This window comes from Amblyomma mixtum, chromosome 5 (genome assembly GCF_055824585.1).
Source record: "Amblyomma mixtum isolate Tamu chromosome 5, ASM5582458v1, whole genome shotgun sequence".
NCBI classification, from domain to species: domain Eukaryota; kingdom Metazoa; phylum Arthropoda; class Arachnida; order Ixodida; family Ixodidae; genus Amblyomma; species Amblyomma mixtum.
In genome coordinates, this window is record NC_143016.1 from 157,655,133 (window position 1) to 157,666,549 (window position 11,417).

An 11,417-nucleotide genomic window follows, 5' to 3' on the forward strand; every position below is an offset into this window, starting at 1 on the left:
CGCCGGACGCCATGATGAGTGACTGACATGACTCTGGCCAGCTGTAAGGTGAAGGGTCGTCTGTTACGTAGGAAACGAAGCGATGCGCCGTGGGCACTAACAGTTAGTAACACGCCGTCCCGCAAGAATAAAATCGTCACAATAGGGACTTTGAAGGACCTCACAGTGGCCTTTCCGAGCGAGATCTGTTTGGCAGTGCTTGCAGTAGCACAGTTCTCCGGTCTGAGAGACGGTCAGGCAGGTCTTTGGGTTTAAGGGATGGTGTGGCTCATTGTTTACTCGATAGAATCGGACGCTTCGGTGATCACACTCTTGTCACGTCTTACGCAACGAGAATCAGGACGTACTTTATACATGTCCTTGCACGTGCCGTTGATGTGCTCACGCATGAGCCCGCCGCTGTGATTCAGCGGTTATTGTGCTCGGATGCCGACCAGAAAGACGCGGGTTCGGTCCCGGCCGCTGCGGTCAAATTTCGATGAAGGCGAAATTCTAGTGGCCCATGTACTCGCGATGTCAGCGCGCGTTAAAGAACTCCAGCTGGTCCTTCCCGAGTACTACGGCATCTCTCACGCCTGAGTCGCTTTGGGACGTTAAACCCCATAAACTGAACCAAAACAAACCAAGAAGCCGTCATATCCTGTCTACGGAACGCGCGAAAAAAATTTTGAAACCCCGAAGCGTGCTCCGACCTATTTTGGCCGCACCTGTACAATTTACCAGTCACTGCGGCGGCGCCAGTCACCGCAAAACAGCCGCTTACCTCCCTCAAAATAGCGTCCTCACCGAACTGCTCAATAAGACGACCGCTCACATGATTTCCACGCAAGTCGACGCCAACCACAGGAAATGGGAGGCCGTACTTCCTTACATCTCATTTGCATATAATACTGCGATCCAGGAAACGACGCGCTTCACTCCAGTTCGTTTATTTCTCGGTCGCGAGGCTACAACCGTGCTGGACGCAATGTTGCTTCCAGCTAGTACTGCCTCCTCTGTTATGGGTTGCTGTCCAATTCATTAGTAACGCCAACGCCGCCCAACAACTCGCCCGACAGAGCATCCGGCACCAGAAAGATCGCCACGCTCGCCGCTATAACCTCCGCCGCAGAGATGTGCGTTACCAACCCAGGGAACGAGTCTGGGTGTAGAGCCCAATCTACATCCAAGGGCGCTTTGAGAAGCTTCTACACTGATACTTTGGTCCCTGCGAGGTGCTCCTCCAACACAGTGAGCTCACCTTCGAAGTTCTTTCCCAAAAAGTTCGCTCCGCTATACGTCCGACCTCCGAAGTTCTCCACGTCACCCAGACGAAGCCGTACCAAGCCCGCCAGCCCATCACGCGTGTCTATACCACACCAGACACATGCGCCGTCCCTTCTCGTCCTGCCTCCCATTGCTGCCGCACCGAGTCGGTGCACTTCAGAGAGGGGGAGTAATGCCACACTACTAACTCCTATAGTGGCGCCGTACTGCGGCTAAACTTTATTAACTAGCACTTGGCAAGCATTGGCATTCTAGAGGCTACATTGTCGTCTTTCTTTCTCGAGTTATCTGCTACCTTGCGCGCACCAGCAGTGTCTTGCGCGCTTAAGTAAACTTGCCCTGCGTACGTCAAACATTTGTCGGTGACAAAATGCTATATGTTTCGTAGTCATTATAATTTTGCTCAGGGTACATCAACTTGATGCCTGCATTTTGTTTTTTTTCCTTAATTTTCTTTTTCAGATTTGCCAGGAGTTTAGAAAAAAGGTGCCGTCTGTATGCACCATGGTGCATAAATTCGTCTGCTGCTTGTGATCATTTCAGCCCACTGCATACATCTAAAGCAGCTAGAAAACTGGCGGTACAGTTTCGCACGGAGCATGAAATATTGCACACATGACCGATATGCTGACGACATGCTGTACAACAAAACAGAACGAAGTGCATCAAACCACATCTCAGAAATTAGAAACTGGTCTTTTTGGGGCCTTCCCTGGAACGAAAAGGTGTTGTGGAAATATTTTTTCGATATGTTCTGGGAAAGTCAGCACCTTCTCGAGAGATACTAAATGTCCCGATGGGTCATTTTTTGGAATATATTGAGAAGGTTTAGTGTCTTCTGGGCTCTCAAGTCGTCCTACAGATATTTAGTAAGTGTCCCATGGGTCAGTTGAGCCATCTATATGAAGTGTTGTTTATCTTGACGAGGCGCTACTGGACTTTCTGGTGATCAGGAGAATAGGCCTTTGAAGGTGTAGACAACCCGTCTTTGAGACTTCTACAAGATGTCTAGAAATGTTTTGCGGATCCTGTAAACGTTTAGCAACTGTCTTAGGGGCAAGTTAGTATGTGTCAAAGACATCTTGTTCATCTTATGAGCCGCCTTATTGCCGTGCAGTAGACGGCTAGCTGTTCAGTTGGACTTCATCGCTTCGCTTGTATGTTGTTGTCATTTGTGAAACAGGACATCTGTCTAACAATATCTCGGTGTTCTGGACTTGTACTGTCTCTTGGGTAGTTTTTGTTGGTGTCGTAGAGAGTATAAGGTTTCGTTTCAATTTCTACGAAGGATAAGAAGAGTGATCACCCTCTCTCTTCCTTCGTTTCCGCGAACTCAGCGCCTTACAAGAAAGCACGATTTCCAAAAACCTTCTACATTTCTTGCGTGGCTTTGTTGTCACCCGGTGGTCTGCAATTTATGCCGACAGGTTAAACTCGTTGCCGTAGGTCGTGAGACCGACTCCTGGGAGGGCAGTTAGCCACCGCCAGTAATTCCACACCCCAGTGACAGTAAATATGAAACCCCGGCCCTTAACTTTGCAGATAGCGCCACCACGTAGCGCACTGAAAAAGTGGAAAATACAAACAGATTCAGTGAACTAGTGTTACCAGTGCAAAAAAACAATGCTTCGAAATAAGTGCGAACCACAGCAAGCGTGGCAAGCAAGCGTTTTTCAACTTCACTTTCTGAATGCAAATAGATTAAGCATGTCGACCGTACAAACCTCTAAGCCGCTGTACCTTAAGACAGCGCGCCCGATAGCCTCACTGCATTGCTGATTGTGCATGTCTGTGAGGGCTGCGATGAATGAAAGAACCGAAAATGGGGTCGGCGCAATGTGAAGCAAATGAAAATGCAGCTATAGTGCAAACTCATCGAGAATTATGAACGGCTGCAAAAATGGAAAAGTCGGCGAGGCGCAGTATGTGCGACTGGCTGCACGCACCGAAGACCTCGACGCCCAGTGTATTGCTCAGCTCTTTCTGCAAGCTGCACAAAAAAAGAAAACAGCGGAAGGCTGATCAAGCCTCGAGTGTACACGTAGAACGCCTGGGCCAGCTGGTCGCCACCGCTGCATTACTGCAGCAGGAAAAGCGCTGGCAGCGACAATCATAAACAGCACAAGAAACGCTGCGTCAGTTCATGGCGAGCGACAAGGGCAACCTCCTCCAGAACGGTTCTTCACCTGAAGGATAAAGTTGGATACATACTTTTTGTTAAACTACTTTATTTTTACCTTCAGTCAGCTTCCTTAGCCAAGCAGAGGTAAAAATGGCAGTTCGTTCAACAAGCGCACGCATAGATACAGATATGGAGCGAACAACATCAGCGGGTAAAGCGATGCGTCTTAATCCCCCATCTGTAGGCCACCTCGTTCCAAAGAGGAGAAGCCAACTAAAAAGCCCAATGATAATGAAAACAGGGAGCAGTTCTCTCAGCTTGAAGGAGCGGAGGATATAGCAGAAAACCTGCTTGATAATAGAGAGTTTTAGTACAGCATTAGCGTAATAGCGGACCTAAGGGAAATTGCGTTAGCGTGCCGCAAGCCACTTATCCTAACAGACAGTTTTAGTACAGCGTTCTGCAAACGTTAAACGCGACCTGTTTGACATGGAGGCGAAAGGCCCTTCTAAAATGGCCGCCACTGCCGCTAATTTGCCAAAGTATAATATTTCATAGTCTTTTAGGTCAATTATTACAGCCGCGCTTATTTTCGCCTGCAAAATGACCCAGAAATTAAAATAAAATGAAATAAGCAACGTAAAACAGTGGCGGCTTCTAGTGAATCAAATGTTAACTACAAACCATTCGAGCAAGAATATTTTCCACCACATGACGTCTTATGTTCAAAAACGTGTAAATTTAAATATAAACTATTGTCTTACGTCATTTAAGTACATAAAAAACCGCGACAAAGCTCCAAATCTATTTTTGTTTCGTTCCGGACGTTTGTGTTTTCACGTTTCGGACAGTTGCAGACGGTAGCAGTGCAGCTCACTGATCTCCACTAGGTGGCTGGATGCCGCATTCCCGCTTTCCGAGACGAGCGCGAGTGAAGCCACCGGAAGTTGGACCGCTTGTCCCGGAAGTCGGGTGTCTGCTGTGTATTTCAATGCAAAAAGTCGTGTCTTTCGCCCTTTCGTTCTCAGTTTTTTGCGTTGTTTTCGTGTGATGTCTGCTGTTATATGAAAGGAACAAGCAAGCTGAACGCGAGAAATGTGAACATTGTGTGCAGAACCCTGTAATTTCTGCGAAAGCGAAGAAAACAGGCATGCAGGTCTCACCCTGCCTCGGCAAAGGGGTACGTGCATTAAACACTATGTTCTTGCCTGGTTCTTGTATTCCGAGCGTAAAAGGAGAAGTAGTGGAATGACGATGAGGCTAGGTCACCTTAAAACCGAATTTTCGTGCAGCAAAGAAAAGGCACAGCGCGAGAGGAACGACTGACAAGAAAGGCGAATGGTGCAGTGCGCGTGAGAAGCGCTGTTAGAAGTCAACTGCACCAAGCACCACGAATTAAAGACTATTCAGGCTTAACTTGCAACAACACGAAACAGTACATGACACGCTCCATCGAAAAAGCAGTACCATACCTTTTGGAGGCGCTAATGTGAACCAACCGAACACTGTCGACACCTCACAAGATAGTAGCCTAGCCCTCGCTCCGGTTCGGTCGAAATATAATTCGGTAAAATGGTCGCTGCAAAGTAAGCTGCCTGGTGAATGTTTCAACCTATTCTTTCTTATATTTATCCCCCATTGATAGCATAACTTGGGCTTAACTGAGCGTGGGAACAAGCATCGCAGTAAAGAGCAGAGTTGGCGAAGCTAGGCAAACGAGACGACACCGAGCCGAGTAGACGAGGCTCCATACTTGCTGTGTGTAGCGACGTCTTGTCTGCTAGTGTCGCCCCATTGAAATGCAATGGGACCTTATTTTTGAAACGTCCTTCCCGAAGACTTCGCTGGTCTCCTCGCTCAGTTGGCGGCGCAAAAGGTAGGCATTGTCATGGAAAAAGACGAGAACGGCGAAAAGAAGAAATGCTAAGTGGGAAAACAAAACTGGAACTGAAAAACCGTGCTGGGGTCCGATTTCATGCACTGCCAAAGGCTGACTTCCGGGACAAGGCCGTTTACTTCCGGTGGCTTCACTTTCGGGCTCCCGATGCGGCATCCAGCTCCCCTAGTGGAGATCAGTGGTGCAGCTTGAGGTCCCATTAGGCTTCAGCGCTCCAGAATCGAGAGCGTATCTCAAAAACTCGGCTGAATTTCAGCTTAAACTTTATCGTCGAAGCAAGGTAAGTCATAGCGAAAAGCAACTACACCATTAGTTGTCGGTAAACATACCATTAGTTGTCGGTAAACATGCCGACCGGAATCGCAAGGACTACTGAATCGGCTGAAGCGGGCGGCTGTCGCTTCGAAGGACGCCGCCGTGTTTTCACGCTAAGGGCGCAAAAGCCGCAACTGCCGCAACTCTAACTTCTGAAAATTGCGTGCGTCGCTCGCGTCGCTCCCGATCAAGGAGAAAGGGTGCTGCCTCAAAAGAGGCCTCGCCCTCTCCCTTCTTGGCTCACCTAATGGATACGCAATTTATTTATTTATTTATTTATTTATTTATTTATTTATTTATTTATTTATTTAATAATACTGCAGGCCACTGCTTGGCCCATGCAGGAATGAATTTACAATGTACATAACCAAGGCGACCACCCAGCAAGTAAAGATTGAGACTCTGAAAGTCTGTGTACTTCATACTCTGCAAAAACAGCAGCGCTGGATTAAGGGGGGATCTAAGGGGGCTGCAGCCCACGGCCTCACATCTGACAGCAGAAGAAGGGGCCCATTTATTTTAACTAGCTCAGTATATGGAACCGCGGGCAATGGAACTTTGAGCGGCACGTATGAAGCGAGAAAACCAGAACGAGGAGATCAGCTGGAGTAGGGGCCCAATTATTTTAACTAGCTCAGTATATGGGACCGCGGGCAATAGAACATTGAGCGACATGTATGAAGCGAGAAAACCAGAACGAGCAGATGGGCCCCATCCTTATGTAACTTCGTTTAGCCTAATCAGTTGGGGAGAGCTTGTCGAGCTGCAGAAATAGAATAGCGATATATGTGCGTTTGCTTATGGATTGCGGAAAGGTTTTCGTGGTTTCCTGTCCATCCCCCCGGCCAGTGGCGCCTGAAGGTGTTGTGTGTTTGAGAATCCTGGCGTCGGCATAACAGGCGGGACTCCCCCCTCGCCGCCAGGCATTCTGCTGGAACTGCTTTCGTAATCCACTAAAAATCCACTAATTAATTTTTAAAACCACACTAATATACAGTGCTGTGCTAGATCTAAAAAATACTTGCTTCGCGCCCTCTGCACGGCTTACAAATATTAGTAAATGCAACGCTTTAGTGTCACAACTATGATTAGAGCAGGGTAGGTAAAAACGGAGCTATAATGCGCAGCGGTATTTGAAGCGTCGTCTACTGGTGCAAGTATCATATACAGACTGCTGAGACAATAAACGCGCACAGTAGAATGCTTCTCTCAGCTACACGGGTGGATTGTTCGAGTTCGAATTTCGCACAGATATGACATTGAGTAGTCAGAATTATTTTATAGAACAGCGGATTTTCTTCTTTAGCTATACCAAATTGAAAACCAAATGAGGCTGTGCTAGCTTCTTGGAAGTCCCACAGTGTCACTTTGTGCTCCGGCGGCCACTAGGAAAGCGAAACACTCGTTTATGGGCTTATGTTTAGGTTTATGGGCTTTAACGTCCCAAATCAAGTCCGGCTATGCGGGACGCCGTGGTGGAAGGCTCCGCATAATTCCGACCACCTCGAGTTCTTTAAAGTGCACTGATATCGCATAGTGCATGAGCCTCTGGCATTTCGCCTCCAGCGAAATGTGACCACCGCGGCCGGGGCAATTTATTTTGTTCGTTATTTTTTTCTTGGGATTGGTTTTGTAGAGCCATGGTGAAATTTAATTTTTGTGGAAACAAAAGGCGCAGTAACTGCCTCACTTCTAGGTGGACACCTCAACCGTGTCATGGGAGGAGGGAGGAAGGCGTAAATTAAAGGAAAGAAATAGGTGTCGTTGGTTTATTGGTTTATGGGGCTTTAACGTCCCAAAGCAACTCAGGCTATGAGAGACGCCGCGTAGTAAAGGGCTCCGGAAATATCGACCATCTGGGGTTCTTTAACGTGCACTGACATCGCACAGCACACGGGCGCCTCTAGAATTTCGCCTCCATCGAAATTCGATCGCCATGGCCGGGATCGAACTCGCATCTTTCGGGTCAGCAGCTGAGCACCATAGCCACTGATCCACCGCGGCAGCAAAAAAAAAAAAAAAGAGCTGTCATTGGGGAGCGCTCAGGAATAATTTCGACCAGCCGGGAATCTTTATCGGGCTCTGAAATCGCACAGCACACGGGCGCGTTTTTGCATTTCGCCTCTGTCAAAACGTGGCCGCCGTGCGGCTGGGTTTGAACACGGGTACTCGGCTCAGCGCCGAGCACGCTCACCACTGATCCAGGACTTAAATTCTGCTATTCATATGTGACCCATGAGGGCAGTAGTAAACGCTCATCGTGTAATGAAAATAAATTTAATAAATTTAATAATACCCTTTCGGGGCACTAATTAAGGTGTGTTTCTATTTCCTAGTCGCTGCCGGAGCACCCAGCTCCACAATAGGAAGCTAGCTCAGCCTGCTTTTCTTTAATGCGTTGGCATTAAAACAGTGCTGCGAACAAAATCCCGTCTGTGGGCTTGTGTACGGTGCCATTGAAAGAACAGAGGAGGTGGCGCATGCAGCGCGCTTCAATGCAGCCCCGCAAGTTGGCGGTCCGCTCACGTGGCGTTCGGCGCTAGGCCACAGACGGACACGTGTCGCGCGTTCCAAGAGAGAGAGAGAGAGAAAACTTTATTTACAAAGGAATTCGGGGCACGCCCCAGGGTCCCCGCACGACCCCACTGCACTCAAGTGTTTATGTTCCTGAGGTCCATAACACTGGCAGCACGGCCGGTGGCGATGGTCTGCACGGCCGGGTCCTCCGAATGCAGCAGGGTCTCCCAGTCCTCCCAGGTCTTGAGGTTCTCTAGGTCCCGTGGGGGAGGGTCCGCCGGGCAGAGGGAAAGGATGTGGAGGGAAGAAGCGAAGGGTTCTGGGCATAGGGCGCAAGCAGGAGTGGGGAAGGAGGGATGATAGTGGGTTAGGGTAAGGGGCGAGGGGAGAGTATGTGTTTGTAATCTGCGCCAGAGTGTTGCGTGTCTGTTATCTAGGGAGGGGTGGGGCGGGGGGTAAAGCTGGCTAGAGGCTCTGTATGCCTGGGTCAGCTCACTGAATGAGTGCATGCGATCCTTCGTGAATCCCCGATCCGAGGCCACCTGAGCCTGGTTTAAAGAACCTCGGGCTAAAAGGTTGTCGGCCTCGTTTCCGGGATTCCCGGAGTGCGCAGGCACCCATATCAGCTCCACTTGGCGGGACGGGGGTGCATCGGGCGAGTCCAGTATGCCAAAAGCAGGGACATGAACTCGGCCTCGAGCAAAATTTAGAATCGCAGTTTTAGAGTCAGTTAAAATATACCGGGCTTCCGTGCGGGTTATAGCAAGTGCAATGGCGGCTTCCTCTGCAGCCTCTGGGGACGTATCTGGAGGGAGAGGTAGTGTGAGGAGGGTGGATGAAGAGGAGTCCACCGCAGCTGCTGTCGCTTCATCACCCGTGCAGGCAGCGTCCACCTATACGGCGTCCGGCTGGGGGCCGTACGCTCGATGGAGTGCCTTCGCACGGGCTCTGCGGCGCTGCTCATGGTGGGACGGGTGCATATTCCTCGGGAGCGGCCTGATGAGAAGCTCCAGATATGAGTGGGTCGGCAAGCTGCGCCGAATGAACGGCGCTGATATGAAGCGCGGTGAGGAGGCGCTGGAGGTGGAAAGACCGGAAATAATGGCTGGAAGTGGGCAGCGGGATAATGCATCAGCGTTTTGATGCTTCCGGCCAGTACGATACACGACGCGGATATCGTATTCCTGTAGGCGAAGGGCGCACCTCTCGAGGCGGTCGGATGGGTCTATGAGTGAGGAAAGCCAGCACAGCGCATGTTTGTCGGCCACGACTTCAGACGGGCGGCCGTAGATGTAAGGGAGGAACTCGGTAAAGGCCCACACTATCGCCAGGCACACTTGTTCAGTGACCGAGTAATTAGATTTAGCCTTTGTGATAGTGCGGCTGGCATAAGCAACGACGTATTCAGCAAAGCAAGATTTGCGTTCGGCGAGTACGGCGCCCCACTGGTACCAGTATAGACCTCGGTAGGTGCAGTCGGGTCGAAATGGCGCAGTATCGGCGAGGCGGTGAGGAGACGGCGCAAGGAATGGAAGGCGTTGCCACACACTCGGGACCACTGCGAAAAAACGGAACTGCAGGACGAAGTTGCTTCAAAGGCGCAGCATTTGAGGCAAAGTTGCATATAAACCTGCGGAAGTAGTAGGACAGATCTAGGAAGCTGCACTGTTCTTTGATAGAAGTAGGTCCAGGAAACGCAGCCACAGCACGAAGTCTGGACGTGTCCGGACGGACACCCCCCTTGGAGACAACGTGGCCTAAACTGGTAAGCTGGCGGGCGGCAAATTGACGCTTCTTGAAGTTGGGCTGGAGGCCGGCGTCAGAGAGGCAGGGTGGTAGGGGTGTGCGTCAGACTAAGGTGAAAACACGACTATATTGTCGAGTTAACACAGGCAGTGGTATCCACCATCCTATCAAAGGTGGCAGGAGCATTACAAAGACTGAAAGGCATCACCATGCATCACAGTAAATTTATGCAGGCCATCAAGGGTTAAAAAGGCAGTTTTGGGCAATCGTCCCCTTGCATGGGTACCTGCCAGTACCTGGAAAGCAAATCTTTAGAAGAAAATATTTGGGCACTTTGCAAGCAGTCTGTCGAGTCATCGTGCAATCTTGTTAAGGCGGAGGTAGTCTACATAGAATCGGAAGCCCAAAGACTGTTTTCGATAACAGATAAGCAGCACTTGTGTTTAGAAAAAATTTTATGGCGCTGTTCTCATTTTTGCTTTGTGATCAGGCAGGGGCTGACGCGGACGCCGAGCCCCACTACCAAAAATTGAATGCTCCAGCCTCCCCAGTTTGGGGAAGTGGCGTGCGTCAACCCACCGCAGTGCAATGGTGGGCCTCAACACGGAGCCCGACCACCATGACCATCGGAAACTCAGCACCAGGTAAGTATGCCTGTGCCTGGGTCGGGAAGAGTAGCCACGCTGGCGGACGCAGCACAAGGCGCAGCTGGGCCTCCTGATTTCCCTGCAAATATTTCGTATTCTGTTGTTGAAACATTTCTTTTATACTATCCCTACGTAAAGCACGACTGCCGAGCACAGGTTTATAAATATTGCTAGAATGATTAAAGAGCAATTTCCAAGTAAGAAACTTTTACAGTTGGCGAGACAGTCGACATGTGGCTTCTCTCGCGCACCTTCTAAAGCCATTGTGCAGTTGTCCGGAGGAACGGTATATGTTAAGGTATTTTATTTTTTCTGTTGCACTGAAAAATTACGGACGGCACTTAAGAGTGCTAACGTGCTGTGAATGCGAAAGCATGCATGCATTGTGTTGTGCTGCGTTGATGACGTATACTACTCTAATGCAGTGGCCAGCGAAGCTGATCTGTTCGCGCCGCCCGAATGGAAGTTGATGAAGACGACGATAACCAAAACCAGCGCGAGAGGAGCCACGCGCTCCGAGGTTGAAAATTTTCTTCCAGAATCACAACTTCTTTCCTCATAAGCTTTCGTTATGCCCCTTTTATCCATAAATTTCGATCTTCTCTTTTTGATATTCCGGTATCTCTTTTCCCCTTTCTTTTCCTTTAATTACCAAAAAAATTAAAGCTTATTAGGACCTTTTACCACCCTCGACCTCCGCTGTCACGGAAATTGAGTTGCTCAAATTTTTGATATCTCATGTTGGCCGCATGCTATTTACAAAACTGGTAGTCCTCCCGTGGTCATGGCTAATCCCCTTTGTGGGTATGTGCCATTTTATGATACTATCATCATAATCATCTTTATCATCAGACTGGCAGTTTGCGTGCGGGATACTGCGCGGCAGTGATGGCGCAGTTCAGCTCAG

General features: G+C 49.4%; 1 non-coding gene across 1 annotated transcript; it reads right to left on the bottom strand.

The window, feature by feature from the left end:
• Positions 1 to 10,354: 10,354 nt before the first annotated feature.
• Positions 10,355 to 10,515, bottom strand: LOC149344266 (U1 spliceosomal RNA). Its single transcript, XR_016283349.1, has one exon. It is a non-coding gene; the product is annotated as a U1 spliceosomal RNA (small nuclear RNA).
• Between the last annotated feature and the right edge of the window lie 902 nt (positions 10,516 to 11,417).